We start from the raw sequence: 17848 nt of genomic DNA, 5'->3' as shown, positions 1-17848 counted from the left end.
ATGCATTTTAATCATTCAGAAACTAACCTACTCCATTCATGTTGTAGAACAAGTAAATTACGCAGAAACACGCCATGGAGGTTTTGCTAGGGAAGACAGTGGCAGCAGTGCTGGCGTCTCACGTCCCATAGGCTGAGCAGTCAAAAAGAAATAGCGGAACATACTTTTCCTGTGTCGAGTTTTAGCTCTTCTCACGGACGTTTCCGTGGTCGTTGTGTTGTGGCTCTGGGCTCGAAGCGACAGGCGAAAATGAGTCAACAGTGACACGTACGTGGTTCAATGAATGGCAGGGCCTTAATAAAGATAGATGAAACGGCGGTTGGGGTAGTGGAGTCCTGAAGCGGCCGTATTGCGCGGGCAATAAGCTCACCAAGTTAGACTGTTATTATGCTAATAACGAGGGGGCTGTGGGTTCGATCCCACCAAGGGCTATTCCATTTTGTTTCCCTAAAAGGCAAATCCCAAGTGATCTGTACAAGGACTAAGGCGTCCGCCCGTCTGGCGACGTTCTCGCCAACTTGTATGCCACGCCAAAGACACGGGTCCATGCCCGATCACCGAAATTCGACAGCGTTGGGCGTGGTTAGTACTCAGGTGGGTGACCAGCTAGGAAGTCCGCGAGCTATTGGTTTCTTCAGTTTTGCCTTTTTCCTTAGTTTTTGAGTCTGCTGCGCGGAAATCCTGCGGTCCAGCACGCTGACACCTCTCTTGCTTCTCGGTACGCACAGGGGCGAACCTGCGGCCACTGTCAAATGAAAGAGTCCGTTGTGTGTTTGTCGATTTGGCGTCTCCCAGTCGTTTCTAGCGCCAGTCCTCTACATATACGGCCATTTGCAAGCGTCAGCTTTCGCGTCAGCCGAGCAAAGTCGAGACAAGTCGACACATGAGGACACACGATGCTGTGAATCGTAATCCGCACTAGCCTTCGCGGAGCGAGACGAGGGGTGGAGGAAAACCATTCGTACCACAACTGTTCGGAAATTCGAAGATCAAGTAGCGTTGAACACACTCTCCTGAGTAAAGGAGACAACTTCCGTGTGGTGTCCGGGTTTCGAACCCGGATCAGCTACTTGGGAAGCAACCACGCTGACCGACACACCACCACTGCCTTCCCCTACAAGCTGTTTGCGCCGTGATGTGTCGCCTTCCCTCCTGGCGCCAGAGGACGAAGGCTATCTCGCTGTAGGCGCTCAACGCCGAGTGGAAGGCGAACACATCTGAACCCGTTTTCCTGGTGCTGCTAGGGCGATATACTGTGACTAGGCGCAGAACTGACTTCCACTGAAGAAATCTGCCCTTTAATGCACATCAGGGCCAACACGAAATTTCTAATATGAAGTACTCACTGACGATCCAAAGACGTTTCAGTACGTATGCGTCGGTACCGCCGGGGCAGTGCCTAAGTATTGTAAAGTGAAGGTGACAGTTCGATCCTCACACGAAGTATTTCATTGGCTTCCCACGAGTACGTAATGCACAGCGTGGCTGTTGCTAGGAAACGGCCTTAGATGCCGTTTGCTAATATCTGCTTTCTTTTGCGTCAATGTGGAAATTATCCTATTACTAAATACAGTTGTGCTGGTTACAGTTCAAACTGGATACGACGGAAGAGCGCGGGATGCGTTTCCTACGCCACATCTGACATTGCGCCTTAAATATTGTAAGACTGACATAATTCCGTCCTACCGAAAAAAGAAACAGATTTCGCAGTCAGGTTCTTGAGATAATGCTAGAGACGGAAGTCACTGGGGCTGTTGTCTCACACGTCAGATTGGCCGAGCGGTCTAAGGCGCCAGATTTAAGCTCTGGTTCCCGAAAGGGAGCGTGGGTTCGAACCCCACATCTGACAATGCATTTTAATCATTCAGAAACTAACCTACTCCATTCATGTTGTAGAACAAGTAAATTACGCAGAAACACGCCATGGAGGTTTTGCTAGGGAAGACAGTGGCAGCAGTGCTGGCGTCTCACGTCCCATAGGCTGAGCAGTCAAAAAGAAATAGCGGAACATACTTTTCCTGTGTCGAGTTTTAGCTCTTCTCACGGACGTTTCCGTGGTCGTTGTGTTGTGGCTCTGGGCTCGAAGCGACAGGCGAAAATGAGTCAACAGTGACACGTACGTGGTTCAATGAATGGCAGGGCCTTAATAAAGATAGATGAAACGGCGGTTGGGGTAGTGGAGTCCTGAAGCGGCCGTATTGCGCGGGCAATAAGCTCACCAAGTTAGACTGTTATTATGCTAATAACGAGGGGGCTGTGGGTTCGATCCCACCAAGGGCTATTCCATTTTGTTTCCCTAAAAGGCAAATCCCAAGTGATCTGTACAAGGACTAAGGCGTCCGCCCGTCTGGCGACGTTCTCGCCAACTTGTATGCCACGCCAAAGACACGGGTCCATGCCCGATCACCGAAATTCGACAGCGTTGGGCGTGGTTAGTACTCAGGTGGGTGACCAGCTAGGAAGTCCGCGAGCTATTGGTTTCTTCAGTTTTGCCTTTTTCCTTAGTTTTTGAGTCTGCTGCGCGGAAATCCTGCGGTCCAGCACGCTGACACCTCTCTTGCTTCTCGGTACGCACAGGGGCGAACCTGCGGCCACTGTCAAATGAAAGAGTCCGTTGTGTGTTTGTCGATTTGGCGTCTCCCAGTCGTTTCTAGCGCCAGTCCTCTACATATACGGCCATTTGCAAGCGTCAGCTTTCGCGTCAGCCGAGCAAAGTCGAGACAAGTCGACACATGAGGACACACGATGCTGTGAATCGTAATCCGCACTAGCCTTCGCGGAGCGAGACGAGGGGTGGAGGAAAACCATTCGTACCACAACTGTTCGGAAATTCGAAGATCAAGTAGCGTTGAACACACTCTCCTGAGTAAAGGAGACAACTTCCGTGTGGTGTCCGGGTTTCGAACCCGGATCAGCTACTTGGGAAGCAACCACGCTGACCGACACACCACCACTGCCTTCCCCTACAAGCTGTTTGCGCCGTGATGTGTCGCCTTCCCTCCTGGCGCCAGAGGACGAAGGCTATCTCGCTGTAGGCGCTCAACGCCGAGTGGAAGGCGAACACATCTGAACCCGTTTTCCTGGTGCTGCTAGGGCGATATACTGTGACTAGGCGCAGAACTGACTTCCACTGAAGAAATCTGCCCTTTAATGCACATCAGGGCCAACACGAAATTTCTAATATGAAGTACTCACTGACGATCCAAAGACGTTTCAGTACGTATGCGTCGGTACCGCCGGGGCAGTGCCTAAGTATTGTAAAGTGAAGGTGACAGTTCGATCCTCACACGAAGTATTTCATTGGCTTCCCACGAGTACGTAATGCACAGCGTGGCTGTTGCTAGGAAACGGCCTTAGACGCCGTTTGCTAATATCTGCTTTCTTTTGCGTCAATGTGGAAATTATCCTATTACTAAATACAGTTGTGCTGGTTACAGTTCAAACTGGATACGACGGAAGAGCGCGGGATGCGTTTCCTACGCCACATCTGACATTGCGCCTTAAATATTGTAAGACTGACATAATTCCGTCCTACCGAAAAAAGAAACAGATTTCGCAGTCAGGTTCTTGAGATAATGCTAGAGACGGAAGTCACTGGGGCTGTTGTCTCACACGTCAGATTGGCCGAGCGGTCTAAGGCGCCAGATTTAAGCTCTGGTTCCCGAAAGGGAGCGTGGGTTCGAACCCCACATCTGACAATGCATTTTAATCATTCAGAAACTAACCTACTCCATTCATGTTGTAGAACAAGTAAATTACGCAGAAACACGCCATGGAGGTTTTGCTAGGGAAGACAGTGGCAGCAGTGCTGGCGTCTCACGTCCCATAGGCTGAGCAGTCAAAAAGAAATAGCGGAACATACTTTTCCTGTGTCGAGTTTTAGCTCTTCTCACGGACGTTTCCGTGGTCGTTGTGTTGTGGCTCTGGGCTCGAAGCGACAGGCGAAAATGAGTCAACAGTGACACGTACGTGGTTCAATGAATGGCAGGGCCTTAATAAAGATAGATGAAACGGCGGTTGGGGTAGTGGAGTCCTGAAGCGGCCGTATTGCGCGGGCAATAAGCTCACCAAGTTAGACTGTTATTATGCTAATAACGAGGGGGCTGTGGGTTCGATCCCACCAAGGGCTATTCCATTTTGTTTCCCTAAAAGGCAAATCCCAAGTGATCTGTACAAGGACTAAGGCGTCCGCCCGTCTGGCGACGTTCTCGCCAACTTGTATGCCACGCCAAAGACACGGGTCCATGCCCGATCACCGAAATTCGACAGCGTTGGGCGTGGTTAGTACTCAGGTGGGTGACCAGCTAGGAAGTCCGCGAGCTATTGGTTTCTTCAGTTTTGCCTTTTTCCTTAGTTTTTGAGTCTGCTGCGCGGAAATCCTGCGGTCCAGCACGCTGACACCTCTCTTGCTTCTCGGTACGCACAGGGGCGAACCTGCGGCCACTGTCAAATGAAAGAGTCCGTTGTGTGTTTGTCGATTTGGCGTCTCCCAGTCGTTTCTAGGGCCAGTCCTCTACATATACGGCCATTTGCAAGCGTCAGCTTTCGCGTCAGCCGAGCAAAGTCGAGACAAGTCGACACATGAGGACACACGATGCTGTGAATCGTAATCCGCACTAGCCTTCGCGGAGCGAGACGAGGGGTGGAGGAAAACCATTCGTACCACAACTGTTCGGAAATTCGAAGATCAAGTAGCGTTGAACACACTCTCCTGAGTAAAGGAGACAACTTCCGTGTGGTGTCCGGGTTTCGAACCCGGATCAGCTACTTGGGAAGCAACCACGCTGACCGACACACCACCACTGCCTTCCCCTACAAGCTGTTTGCGCCGTGATGTGTCGCCTTCCCTCCTGGCGCCAGAGGACGAAGGCTATCTCGCTGTAGGCGCTCAACGCCGAGTGGAAGGCGAACACATCTGAACCCGTTTTCCTGGTGCTGCTAGGGCGATATACTGTGACTAGGCGCAGAACTGACTTCCACTGAAGAAATCTGCCCTTTAATGCACATCAGGGCCAACACGAAATTTCTAATATGAAGTACTCACTGACGATCCAAAGACGTTTCAGTACGTATGCGTCGGTACCGCCGGGGCAGTGCCTAAGTATTGTAAAGTGAAGGTGACAGTTCGATCCTCACACGAAGTATTTCATTGGCTTCCCACGAGTACGTAATGCACAGCGTGGCTGTTGCTAGGAAACGGCCTTAGACGCCGTTTGCTAATATCTGCTTTCTTTTGCGTCAATGTGGAAATTATCCTATTACTAAATACAGTTGTGCTGGTTACAGTTCAAACTGGATACGACGGAAGAGCGCGGGATGCGTTTCCTACGCCACATCTGACATTGCGCCTTAAATATTGTAAGACTGACATAATTCCGTCCTACCGAAAAAAGAAACAGATTTCGCAGTCAGGTTCTTGAGATAATGCTAGAGACGGAAGTCACTGGGGCTGTCGTCTCACACGTCAGATTGGCCGAGCGGTCTAAGGCGCCAGATTTAAGCTCTGGTTCCCGAAAGGGAGCGTGGGTTCGAACCCCACATCTGACAATGCATTTTAATCATTCAGAAACTAACCTACTCCATTCATGTTGTAGAACAAGTAAATTACGCAGAAACACGCCATGGAGGTTTTGCTAGGGAAGACAGTGGCAGCAGTGCTGGCGTCTCACGTCCCATAGGCCGAGCAGTCAAAAAGAAATAGCGGAACATACTTTTCCTGTGTCGAGTTTTAGCTCTTCTCACGGACGTTTCCGTGGTCGTTGTGTTGTGGCTCTGGGCTCGAAGCGACAGGCGAAAATGAGTCAACAGTGACACGTACGTGGTTCAATGAATGGCAGGGCCTTAATAAAGATAGATGAAACGGCGGTTGGGGTAGTGGAGTCCTGAAGCGGCCGTATTGCGCGGGCAATAAGCTCACCAAGTTAGACTGTTATTATGCTAATAACGAGGGGGCTGTGGGTTCGATCCCACCAAGGGCTATTCCATTTTGTTTCCCTAAAAGGCAAATCCCAAGTGATCTGTACAAGGACTAAGGCGTCCGCCCGTCTGGCGACGTTCTCGCCAACTTGTATGCCACGCCAAAGACACGGGTCCATGCCCGATCACCGAAATTCGACAGCGTTGGGCGTGGTTAGTACTCAGGTGGGTGACCAGCTAGGAAGTCCGCGAGCTATTGGTTTCTTCAGTTTTGCCTTTTTCCTTAGTTTTTGAGTCTGCTGCGCGGAAATCCTGCGGTCCAGCACGCTGACACCTCTCTTGCTTCTCGGTACGCACAGGGGCGAACCTGCGGCCACTGTCAAATGAAAGAGTCCGTTGTGTGTTTGTCGATTTGGCGTCTCCCAGTCGTTTCTAGCGCCAGTCCTCTACATATACGGCCATTTGCAAGCGTCAGCTTTCGCGTCAGCCGAGCAAAGTCGAGACAAGTCGACACATGAGGACACACGATGCTGTGAATCGTAATCCGCACTAGCCTTCGCGGAGCGAGACGAGGGGTGGAGGAAAACCATTCGTACCACAACTGTTCGGAAATTCGAAGATCAAGTAGCGTTGAACACACTCTCCTGAGTAAAGGAGACAACTTCCGTGTGGTGTCCGGGTTTCGAACCCGGATCAGCTACTTGGGAAGCAACCACGCTGACCGACACACCACCACTGCCTTCCCCTACAAGCTGTTTGCGCCGTGATGTGTCGCCTTCCCTCCTGGCGCCAGAGGACGAAGGCTATCTCGCTGTAGGCGCTCAACGCCGAGTGGAAGGCGAACACATCTGAACCCGTTTTCCTGGTGCTGCTAGGGCGATATACTGTGACTAGGCGCAGAACTGACTTCCACTGAAGAAATCTGCCCTTTAATGCACATCAGGGCCAACACGAAATTTCTAATATGAAGTACTCACTGACGATCCAAAGACGTTTCAGTACGTATGCGTCGGTACCGCCGGGGCAGTGCCTAAGTATTGTAAAGTGAAGGTGACAGTTCGATCCTCACACGAAGTATTTCATTGGCTTCCCACGAGTACGTAATGCACAGCGTGGCTGTTGCTAGGAAACGGCCTTAGATGCCGTTTGCTAATATCTGCTTTCTTTTGCGTCAATGTGGAAATTATCCTATTACTAAATACAGTTGTGCTGGTTACAGTTCAAACTGGATACGACGGAAGAGCGCGGGATGCGTTTCCTACGCCACATCTGACATTGCGCCTTAAATATTGTAAGACTGACATAATTCCGTCCTACCGAAAAAAGAAACAGATTTCGCAGTCAGGTTCTTGAGATAATGCTAGAGACGGAAGTCACTGGGACTGTTGTCTCACACGTCAGATTGGCCGAGCGGTCTAAGGCGCCAGATTTAAGCTCTGGTTCCCGAAAGGGAGCGTGGGTTCGAACCCCACATCTGACAATGCATTTTAATCATTCAGAAACTAACCTACTCCATTCATGTTGTAGAACAAGTAAATTACGCAGAAACACGCCATGGAGGTTTTGCTAGGGAAGACAGTGGCAGCAGTGCTGGCGTCTCACGTCCCATAGGCTGAGCAGTCAAAAAGAAATAGCGGAACATACTTTTCCTGTGTCGAGTTTTAGCTCTTCTCACGGACGTTTCCGTGGTCGTTGTGTTGTGGCTCTGGGCTCGAAGCGACAGGCGAAAATGAGTCAACAGTGACACGTACGTGGTTCAATGAATGGCAGGGCCTTAATAAAGATAGGTGAAACGGCGGTTGGGGTAGTGGAGTCCTGAAGCGGCCGTATTGCGCGGGCAATAAGCTCACCAAGTTAGACTGTTATTATGCTAATAACGAGGGGGCTGTGGGTTCGATCCCACCAAGGGCTATTCCATTTTGTTTCCCTAAAAGGCAAATCCCAAGTGATCTGTACAAGGACTAAGGCGTCCGCCCGTCTGGCGACGTTCTCGCCAACTTGTATGCCACGCCAAAGACACGGGTCCATGCCCGATCACCGAAATTCGACAGCGTTGGGCGTGGTTAGTACTCAGGTGGGTGACCAGCTAGGAAGTCCGCGAGCTATTGGTTTCTTCAGTTTTGCCTTTTTCCTTAGTTTTTGAGTCTGCTGCGCGGAAATCCTGCGGTCCAGCACGCTGACACCTCTCTTGCTTCTCGGTACGCACAGGGGCGAACCTGCGGCCACTGTCAAATGAAAGAGTCCGTTGTGTGTTTGTCGATTTGGCGTCTCCCAGTCGTTTCTAGCGCCAGTCCTCTACATATACGGCCATTTGCAAGCGTCAGCTTTCGCGTCAGCCGAGCAAAGTCGAGACAAGTCGACACATGAGGACACACGATGCTGTGAATCGTAATCCGCACTAGCCTTCGCGGAGCGAGACGAGGGGTGGAGGAAAACCATTCGTACCACAACTGTTCGGAAATTCGAAGATCAAGTAGCGTTGAACACACTCTCCTGAGTAAAGGAGACAACTTCCGTGTGGTGTCCGGGTTTCGAACCCGGATCAGCTACTTGGGAAGCAACCACGCTGACCGACACACCACCACTGCCTTCCCCTACAAGCTGTTTGCGCCGTGATGTGTCGCCTTCCCTCCTGGCGCCAGAGGACGAAGGCTATCTCGCTGTAGGCGCTCAACGCCGAGTGGAAGGCGAACACATCTGAACCCGTTTTCCTGGTGCTGCTAGGGCGATATACTGTGACTAGGCGCAGAACTGACTTCCACTGAAGAAATCTGCCCTTTAATGCACATCAGGGCCAACACGAAATTTCTAATATGAAGTACTCACTGACGATCCAAAGACGTTTCAGTACGTATGCGTCGGTACCGCCGGGGCAGTGCCTAAGTATTGTAAAGTGAAGGTGACAGTTCGATCCTCACACGAAGTATTTCATTGGCTTCCCACGAGTACGTAATGCACAGCGTGGCTGTTGCTAGGAAACGGCCTTAGATGCCGTTTGCTAATATCTGCTTTCTTTTGCGTCAATGTGGAAATTATCCTATTACTAAATACAGTTGTGCTGGTTACAGTTCAAACTGGATACGACGGAAGAGCGCGGGATGCGTTTCCTACGCCACATCTGACATTGCGCCTTAAATATTGTAAGACTGACATAATTCCGTCCTACCGAAAAAAGAAACAGATTTCGCAGTCAGGTTCTTGAGATAATGCTAGAGACGGAAGTCACTGGGGCTGTTGTCTCACACGTCAGATTGGCCGAGCGGTCTAAGGCGCCAGATTTAAGCTCTGGTTCCCGAAAGGGAGCGTGGGTTCGAACCCCACATCTGACAATGCATTTTAATCATTCAGAAACTAACCTACTCCATTCATGTTGTAGAACAAGTAACTTACGCAGAAACACGCCATGGAGGTTTTGCTAGGGAAGACAGTGGCAGCAGTGCTGGCGTCTCACGTCCCATAGGCTGAGCAGTCAAAAAGAAATAGCGGAACATACTTTTCCTGTGTCGAGTTTTAGCTCTTCTCACGGACGTTTCCGTGGTCGTTGTGTTGTGGCTCTGGGCTCGAAGCGACAGGCGAAAATGAGTCAACAGTGACACGTACGTGGTTCAATGAATGGCAGGGCCTTAATAAAGATAGATGAAACGGCGGTTGGGGTAGTGGAGTCCTGAAGCGGCCGTATTGCGCGGGCAATAAGCTCACCAAGTTAGACTGTTATTATGCTAATAACGAGGGGGCTGTGGGTTCGATCCCACCAAGGGCTATTCCATTTTGTTTCCCTAAAAGGCAAATCCCAAGTGATCTGTACAAGGACTAAGGCGTCCGCCCGTCTGGCGACGTTCTCGCCAACTTGTATGCCACGCCAAAGACACGGGTCCATGCCCGATCACCGAAATTCGACAGCGTTGGGCGTGGTTAGTACTCAGGTGGGTGACCAGCTAGGAAGTCCGCGAGCTATTGGTTTCTTCAGTTTTGCCTTTTTCCTTAGTTTTTGAGTCTGCTGCGCGGAAATCCTGCGGTCCAGCACGCTGACACCTCTCTTGCTTCTCGGTACGCACAGGGGCGAACCTGCGGCCACTGTCAAATGAAAGAGTCCGTTGTGTGTTTGTCGATTTGGCGTCTCCCAGTCGTTTCTAGCGCCAGTCCTCTACATATACGGCCATTTGCAAGCGTCAGCTTTCGCGTCAGCCGAGCAAAGTCGAGACAAGTCGACACATGAGGACACACGATGCTGTGAATCGTAATCCGCACTAGCCTTCGCGGAGCGAGACGAGGGGTGGAGGAAAACCATTCGTACCACAACTGTTCGGAAATTCGAAGATCAAGTAGCGTTGAACACACTCTCCTGAGTAAAGGAGACAACTTCCGTGTGGTGTCCGGGTTTCGAACCCGGATCAGCTACTTGGGAAGCAACCACGCTGACCGACACACCACCACTGCCTTCCCCTACAAGCTGTTTGCGCCGTGATGTGTCGCCTTCCCTCCTGGCGCCAGAGGACGAAGGCTATCTCGCTGTAGGCGCTCAACGCCGAGTGGAAGGCGAACACATCTGAACCCGTTTTCCTGGTGCTGCTAGGGCGATATACTGTGACTAGGCGCAGAACTGACTTCCACTGAAGAAATCTGCCCTTTAATGCACATCAGGGCCAACACGAAATTTCTAATATGAAGTACTCACTGACGATCCAAAGACGTTTCAGTACGTATGCGTCGGTACCGCCGGGGCAGTGCCTAAGTATTGTAAAGTGAAGGTGACAGTTCGATCCTCACACGAAGTATTTCATTGGCTTCCCACGAGTACGTAATGCACAGCGTGGCTGTTGCTAGGAAACGGCCTTAGATGCCGTTTGCTAATATCTGCTTTCTTTTGCGTCAATGTGGAAATTATCCTATTACTAAATACAGTTGTGCTGGTTACAGTTCAAACTGGATACGACGGAAGAGCGCGGGATGCGTTTCCTACGCCACATCTGACATTGCGCCTTAAATATTGTAAGACTGACATAATTCCGTCCTACCGAAAAAAGAAACAGATTTCGCAGTCAGGTTCTTGAGATAATGCTAGAGACGGAAGTCACTGGGACTGTTGTCTCACACGTCAGATTGGCCGAGCGGTCTAAGGCGCCAGATTTAAGCTTTGGTTCCCGAAAGGGAGCGTGGGTTCGAACCCCACATCTGACAATGCATTTTAATCATTCAGAAACTAACCTACTCCATTCATGTTGTAGAACAAGTAAATTACGCAGAAACACGCCATGGAGGTTTTGCTAGGGAAGACAGTGGCAGCAGTGCTGGCGTCTCACGTCCCATAGGCTGAGCAGTCAAAAAGAAATAGCGGAACATACTTTTCCTGTGTCGAGTTTTAGCTCTTCTCACGGACGTTTCCGTGGTCGTTGTGTTGTGGCTCTGGGCTCGAAGCGACAGGCGAAAATGAGTCAACAGTGACACGTACGTGGTTCAATGAATGGCAGGGCCTTAATAAAGATAGGTGAAACGGCGGTTGGGGTAGTGGAGTCCTGAAGCGGCCGTATTGCGCGGGCAATAAGCTCACCAAGTTAGACTGTTATTATGCTAATAACGAGGGGGCTGTGGGTTCGATCCCACCAAGGGCTATTCCATTTTGTTTCCCTAAAAGGCAAATCCCAAGTGATCTGTACAAGGACTAAGGCGTCCGCCCGTCTGGCGACGTTCTCGCCAACTTGTATGCCACGCCAAAGACACGGGTCCATGCCCGATCACCGAAATTCGACAGCGTTGGGCGTGGTTAGTACTCAGGTGGGTGACCAGCTAGGAAGTCCGCGAGCTATTGGTTTCTTCAGTTTTGCCTTTTTCCTTAGTTTTTGAGTCTGCTGCGCGGAAATCCTGCGGTCCAGCACGCTGACACCTCTCTTGCTTCTCGGTACGCACAGGGGCGAACCTGCGGCCACTGTCAAATGAAAGAGTCCGTTGTGTGTTTGTCGATTTGGCGTCTCCCAGTCGTTTCTAGCGCCAGTCCTCTACATATACGGCCATTTGCAAGCGTCAGCTTTCGCGTCAGCCGAGCAAAGTCGAGACAAGTCGACACATGAGGACACACGATGCTGTGAATCGTAATCCGCACTAGCCTTCGCGGAGCGAGACGAGGGGTGGAGGAAAACCATTCGTACCACAACTGTTCGGAAATTCGAAGATCAAGTAGCGTTGAACACACTCTCCTGAGTAAAGGAGACAACTTCCGTGTGGTGTCCGGGTTTCGAACCCGGATCAGCTACTTGGGAAGCAACCACGCTGACCGACACACCACCACTGCCTTCCCCTACAAGCTGTTTGCGCCGTGATGTGTCGCCTTCCCTCCTGGCGCCAGAGGACGAAGGCTATCTCGCTGTAGGCGCTCAACGCCGAGTGGAAGGCGAACACATCTGAACCCGTTTTCCTGGTGCTGCTAGGGCGATATACTGTGACTAGGCGCAGAACTGACTTCCACTGAAGAAATCTGCCCTTTAATGCACATCAGGGCCAACACGAAATTTCTAATATGAAGTACTCACTGACGATCCAAAGACGTTTCAGTACGTATGCGTCGGTACCGCCGGGGCAGTGCCTAAGTATTGTAAAGTGAAGGTGACAGTTCGATCCTCACACGAAGTATTTCATTGGCTTCCCACGAGTACGTAATGCACAGCGTGGCTGTTGCTAGGAAACGGCCTTAGATGCCGTTTGCTAATATCTGCTTTCTTTTGCGTCAATGTGGAAATTATCCTATTACTAAATACAGTTGTGCTGGTTACAGTTCAAACTGGATACGACGGAAGAGCGCGGGATGCGTTTCCTACGCCACATCTGACATTGCGCCTTAAATATTGTAAGACTGACATAATTCCGTCCTACCGAAAAAAGAAACAGATTTCGCAGTCAGGTTCTTGAGATAATGCTAGAGACGGAAGTCACTGGGGCTGTTGTCTCACACGTCAGATTGGCCGAGCGGTCTAAGGCGCCAGATTTAAGCTCTGGTTCCCGAAAGGGAGCGTGGGTTCGAACCCCACATCTGACAATGCATTTTAATCATTCAGAAACTAACCTACTCCATTCATGTTGTAGAACAAGTAACTTACGCAGAAACACGCCATGGAGGTTTTGCTAGGGAAGACAGTGGCAGCAGTGCTGGCGTCTCACGTCCCATAGGCTGAGCAGTCAAAAAGAAATAGCGGAACATACTTTTCCTGTGTCGAGTTTTAGCTCTTCTCACGGACGTTTCCGTGGTCGTTGTGTTGTGGCTCTGGGCTCGAAGCGACAGGCGAAAATGAGTCAACAGTGACACGTACGTGGTTCAATGAATGGCAGGGCCTTAATAAAGATAGATGAAACGGCGGTTGGGGTAGTGGAGTCCTGAAGCGGCCGTATTGCGCGGGCAATAAGCTCACCAAGTTAGACTGTTATTATGCTAATAACGAGGGGGCTGTGGGTTCGATCCCACCAAGGGCTATTCCATTTTGTTTCCCTAAAAGGCAAATCCCAAGTGATCTGTACAAGGACTAAGGCGTCCGCCCGTCTGGCGACGTTCTCGCCAACTTGTATGCCACGCCAAAGACACGGGTCCATGCCCGATCACCGAAATTCGACAGCGTTGGGCGTGGTTAGTACTCAGGTGGGTGACCAGCTAGGAAGTCCGCGAGCTATTGGTTTCTTCAGTTTTGCCTTTTTCCTTAGTTTTTGAGTCTGCTGCGCGGAAATCCTGCGGTCCAGCACGCTGACACCTCTCTTGCTTCTCGGTACGCACAGGGGCGAACCTGCGGCCACTGTCAAATGAAAGAGTCCGTTGTGTGTTTGTCGATTTGGCGTCTCCCAGTCGTTTCTAGCGCCAGTCCTCTACATATACGGCCATTTGCAAGCGTCAGCTTTCGCGTCAGCCGAGCAAAGTCGAGACAAGTCGACACATGAGGACACACGATGCTGTGAATCGTAATCCGCACTAGCCTTCGCGGAGCGAGACGAGGGGTGGAGGAAAACCATTCGTACCACAACTGTTCGGAAATTCGAAGATCAAGTAGCGTTGAACACACTCTCCTGAGTAAAGGAGACAACTTCCGTGTGGTGTCCGGGTTTCGAACCCGGATCAGCTACTTGGGAAGCAACCACGCTGACCGACACACCACCACTGCCTTCCCCTACAAGCTGTTTGCGCCGTGATGTGTCGCCTTCCCTCCTGGCGCCAGAGGACGAAGGCTATCTCGCTGTAGGCGCTCAACGCCGAGTGGAAGGCGAACACATCTGAACCCGTTTTCCTGGTGCTGCTAGGGCGATATACTGTGACTAGGCGCAGAACTGACTTCCACTGAAGAAATCTGCCCTTTAATGCACATCAGGGCCAACACGAAATTTCTAATATGAAGTACTCACTGACGATCCAAAGACGTTTCAGTACGTATGCGTCGGTACCGCCGGGGCAGTGCCTAAGTATTGTAAAGTGAAGGTGACAGTTCGATCCTCACACGAAGTATTTCATTGGCTTCCCACGAGTACGTAATGCACAGCGTGGCTGTTGCTAGGAAACGGCCTTAGATGCCGTTTGCTAATATCTGCTTTCTTTTGCGTCAATGTGGAAATTATCCTATTACTAAATACAGTTGTGCTGGTTACAGTTCAAACTGGATACGACGGAAGAGCGCGGGATGCGTTTCCTACGCCACATCTGACATTGCGCCTTAAATATTGTAAGACTGACATAATTCCGTCCTACCGAAAAAAGAAACAGATTTCGCAGTCAGGTTCTTGAGATAATGCTAGAGACGGAAGTCACTGGGGCTGTTGTCTCACACGTCAGATTGGCCGAGCGGTCTAAGGCGCCAGATTTAAGCTCTGGTTCCCGAAAGGGAGCGTGGGTTCGAACCCCACATCTGACAATGCATTTTAATCATTCAGAAACTAACCTACTCCATTCATGTTGTAGAACAAGTAAATTACGCAGAAACACGCCATGGAGGTTTTGCTAGGGAAGACAGTAGCAGCAGTGCTGGCGTCTCACGTCCCATAGGCTGAGCAGTCAAAAAGAAATAGCGGAACATACTTTTCCTGTGTCGAGTTTTAGCTCTTCTCACGGACGTTTCCGTGGTCGTTGTGTTGTGGCTCTGGGCTCGAAGCGACAGGCGAAAATGAGTCAACAGTGACACGTACGTGGTTCAATGAATGGCAGGGCCTTAATAAAGATAGATGAAACGGCGGTTGGGGTAGTGGAGTCCTGAAGCGGCCGTATTGCGCGGGCAATAAGCTCACCAAGTTAGACTGTTATTATGCTAATAACGAGGGGGCTGTGGGTTCGATCCCACCAAGGGCTATTCTATTTTGTTTCCCTAAAAGGCAAATCCCAAGTGATCTGTACAAGGGTTAAGGCGTCCGCCCGTCTGGCGACGTTCTCGCCAACTTGTATGCCACGCCAAAGACACGGGTCCATGCCCGATCACCGAAATTCGACAGCGTTGGGCGTGGTTAGTACTCAGGTGGGTGACCAGCTAGGAAGTCCGCGAGCTATTGGTTTCTTCAGTTTTGCCTTTTTCCTTAGTTTTTGAGTCTGCTGCGCGGAAATCCTGCGGTCCAGCACGCTGACACCTCTCTTGCTTCTCGGTACGCACAGGGGCGAACCTGCGGCCACTGTCAAATGAAAGAGTCCGTTGTGTGTTTGTCGATTTGGCGTCTCCCAGTCGTTTCTAGCGCCAGTCCTCTACATATACGGCCATTTGCAAGCGTCAGCTTTCGCGTCAGCCGAGCAAAGTCGAGACAAGTCGACACATGAGGACACACGATGCTGTGAATCGTAATCCGCACTAGCCTTCGCGGAGCGAGACGAGGGGTGGAGGAAAACCATTCGTACCACAACTGTTCGGAAATTCGAAGATCAAGTAGCGTTGAACACACTCTCCTGAGTAAAGGAGACAACTTCCGTGTGGTGTCCGGGTTTCGAACCCGGATCAGCTACTTGGGAAGCAACCACGCTGACCGACACACCACCACTGCCTTCCCCTACAAGCTGTTTGCGCCGTGATGTGTCGCCTTCCCTCCTGGCGCCAGAGGACGAAGGCTATCTCGCTGTAGGCGCTCAACGCCGAGTGGAAGGCGAACACATCTGAACCCGTTTTCCTGGTGCTGCTAGGGCGATATACTGTGACTAGGCGCAGAACTGACTTCCACTGAAGAAATCTGCCCTTTAATGCACATCAGGGCCAACACGAAATTTCTAATATGAAGTACTCACTGACGATCCAAAGACGTTTCAGTACGTATGCGTCGGTACCGCCGGGGCAGTGCCTAAGTATTGTAAAGTGAAGGTGACAGTTCGATCCTCACACGAAGTATTTCATTGGCTTCCCACGAGTACGTAATGCACAGCGTGGCTGTTGCTAGGAAACGGCCTTAGATGCCGTTTGCTAATATCTGCTTTCTTTTGCGTCAATGTGGAAATTATCCTATTACTAAATACAGTTGTGCTGGTTACAGTTCAAACTGGATACGACGGAAGAGCGCGGGATGCGTTTCCTACGCCACATCTGACATTGCGCCTTAAATATTGTAAGACTGACATAATTCCGTCCTACCGAAAAAAGAAACAGATTTCGCAGTCAGGTTCTTGAGATAATGCTATAGACGGAAGTCACTGGGGCTGTTGTCTCACACGTCATATTGGCCGAGCGGTCTAAGGCGCCAGATTTAAGCTCTGGTTCCCGAAAGGGAGCGTGGGTTCGAACCCCACATCTGACAATGCATTTTAATCATTCAGAAACTAACCTACTCCATTCATGTTGTAGAACAAGTAAATTACGCAGAAACACGCCATGGAGGTTTTGCTAGGGAAGACAGTGGCAGCAGTGCTGGCGTCTCACGTCCCATAGGCTGAGCAGTCAAAAAGAAATAGCGGAACATACTTTTCCTGTGTCGAGTTTTAGCTCTTCTCACGGACGTTTCCGTGGTCGTTGTGTTGTGGCTCTGGGCTCGAAGCGACAGGCGAAAATGAGTCAACAGTGACACGTACGTGGTTCAATGAATGGCAGGGCCTTAATAAAGATAGATGAAACGGCGGTTGGGGTAGTGGAGTCCTGAAGCGGCCGTATTGCGCGGGCAATAAGCTCACCAAGTTAGACTGTTATTATGCTAATAACGAGGGGGCTGTGGGTTCGATCCCACCAAGGGCTATTCCATTTTGTTTCCCTAAAAGGCAAATCCCAAGTGATCTGTACAAGGACTAAGGCGTCCGCCCGTCTGGCGACGTTCTCGCCAACTTGTATGCCACGCCAAAGACACGGGTCCATGCCCGATCACCGAAATTCGACAGCGTTGGGCGTGGTTAGTACTCAGGTGGGTGACCAGCTAGGAAGTCCGCGAGCTATTGGTTTCTTCAGTTTTGCCTTTTTCCTTAATTTTTGAGTCTGCTGCGCGGAAATCCTGCGGTCCAGCACGCTGACACCTCTCTTGCTTCTCGGTACGCACAGGGGCGAACCTGCGGCCACTGTCAAATGAAAGAGTCCGTTGTGTGTTTGTCGATTTGGCGTCTCCCAGTCGTTTCTAGCGCCAGTCCTCTACATATACGGCCATTTGCAAGCGTCAGCTTTCGCGTCAGCCGAGCAAAGTCGAGACAAGTCGACACATGAGGACACACGATGCTGTGAATCGTAATCCGCACTAGCCTTCGCGGAGCGAGACGAGGGGTGGAGGAAAACCATTCGTACCACAACTGTTCGGAAATTCGAAGATCAAGTAGCGTTGAACACACTCTCCTGAGTAAAGGAGACAACTTCCGTGTGGTGTCCGGGTTTCGAACCCGGATCAGCTACTTGGGAAGCAACCACGCTGACCGACACACCACCACTGCCTTCCCCTACAAGCTGTTTGCGCCGTGATGTGTCGCCTTCCCTCCTGGCGCCAGAGGACGAAGGCTATCTCGCTGTAGGCGCTCAACGCCGAGTGGAAG

General features: G+C 50.8%; 9 non-coding genes across 9 annotated transcripts; all 9 read left to right on the top strand.

Annotated features, from left to right (window-relative positions):
• Positions 1-1765: 1765 nt before the first annotated feature.
• Positions 1766-1849, top strand: Trnal-uaa (transfer RNA leucine (anticodon UAA)). The gene has a single exon. It is a non-coding gene; the product is annotated as a tRNA-Leu (tRNA).
• Positions 1850-3614: 1765 nt separating this feature from the next.
• Trnal-uaa (transfer RNA leucine (anticodon UAA)) lies at positions 3615-3698 on the top strand. Its single transcript has one exon. It is a non-coding gene; the product is annotated as a tRNA-Leu (tRNA).
• Positions 3699-5463: 1765 nt separating this feature from the next.
• Positions 5464-5547, top strand: Trnal-uaa (transfer RNA leucine (anticodon UAA)). Its single transcript has one exon. It is a non-coding gene; the product is annotated as a tRNA-Leu (tRNA).
• Positions 5548-7312: 1765 nt separating this feature from the next.
• Positions 7313-7396, top strand: Trnal-uaa (transfer RNA leucine (anticodon UAA)). The gene has a single exon. It is a non-coding gene; the product is annotated as a tRNA-Leu (tRNA).
• A 1765-nt stretch (positions 7397-9161) lies between these two features.
• Trnal-uaa (transfer RNA leucine (anticodon UAA)) lies at positions 9162-9245 on the top strand. The gene has a single exon. It is a non-coding gene; the product is annotated as a tRNA-Leu (tRNA).
• Positions 9246-11010: 1765 nt separating this feature from the next.
• On the top strand, positions 11011-11094 carry Trnal-uaa (transfer RNA leucine (anticodon UAA)). The gene has a single exon. It is a non-coding gene; the product is annotated as a tRNA-Leu (tRNA).
• Positions 11095-12859: 1765 nt separating this feature from the next.
• Positions 12860-12943, top strand: Trnal-uaa (transfer RNA leucine (anticodon UAA)). The gene has a single exon. It is a non-coding gene; the product is annotated as a tRNA-Leu (tRNA).
• A 1765-nt stretch (positions 12944-14708) lies between these two features.
• Trnal-uaa (transfer RNA leucine (anticodon UAA)) lies at positions 14709-14792 on the top strand. The gene has a single exon. It is a non-coding gene; the product is annotated as a tRNA-Leu (tRNA).
• Positions 14793-16557: 1765 nt separating this feature from the next.
• Trnal-uaa (transfer RNA leucine (anticodon UAA)) lies at positions 16558-16641 on the top strand. The gene has a single exon. It is a non-coding gene; the product is annotated as a tRNA-Leu (tRNA).
• The last annotated feature ends 1207 nt before the right edge of the window (positions 16642-17848 follow it).

The sequence above is a fragment of the Schistocerca gregaria genome, chromosome 7 (assembly GCF_023897955.1).
Source record: "Schistocerca gregaria isolate iqSchGreg1 chromosome 7, iqSchGreg1.2, whole genome shotgun sequence".
Lineage (NCBI taxonomy): Eukaryota > Metazoa > Arthropoda > Insecta > Orthoptera > Acrididae > Schistocerca > Schistocerca gregaria.
This window is presented reverse-complemented; position numbering and strand designations above follow the sequence as displayed.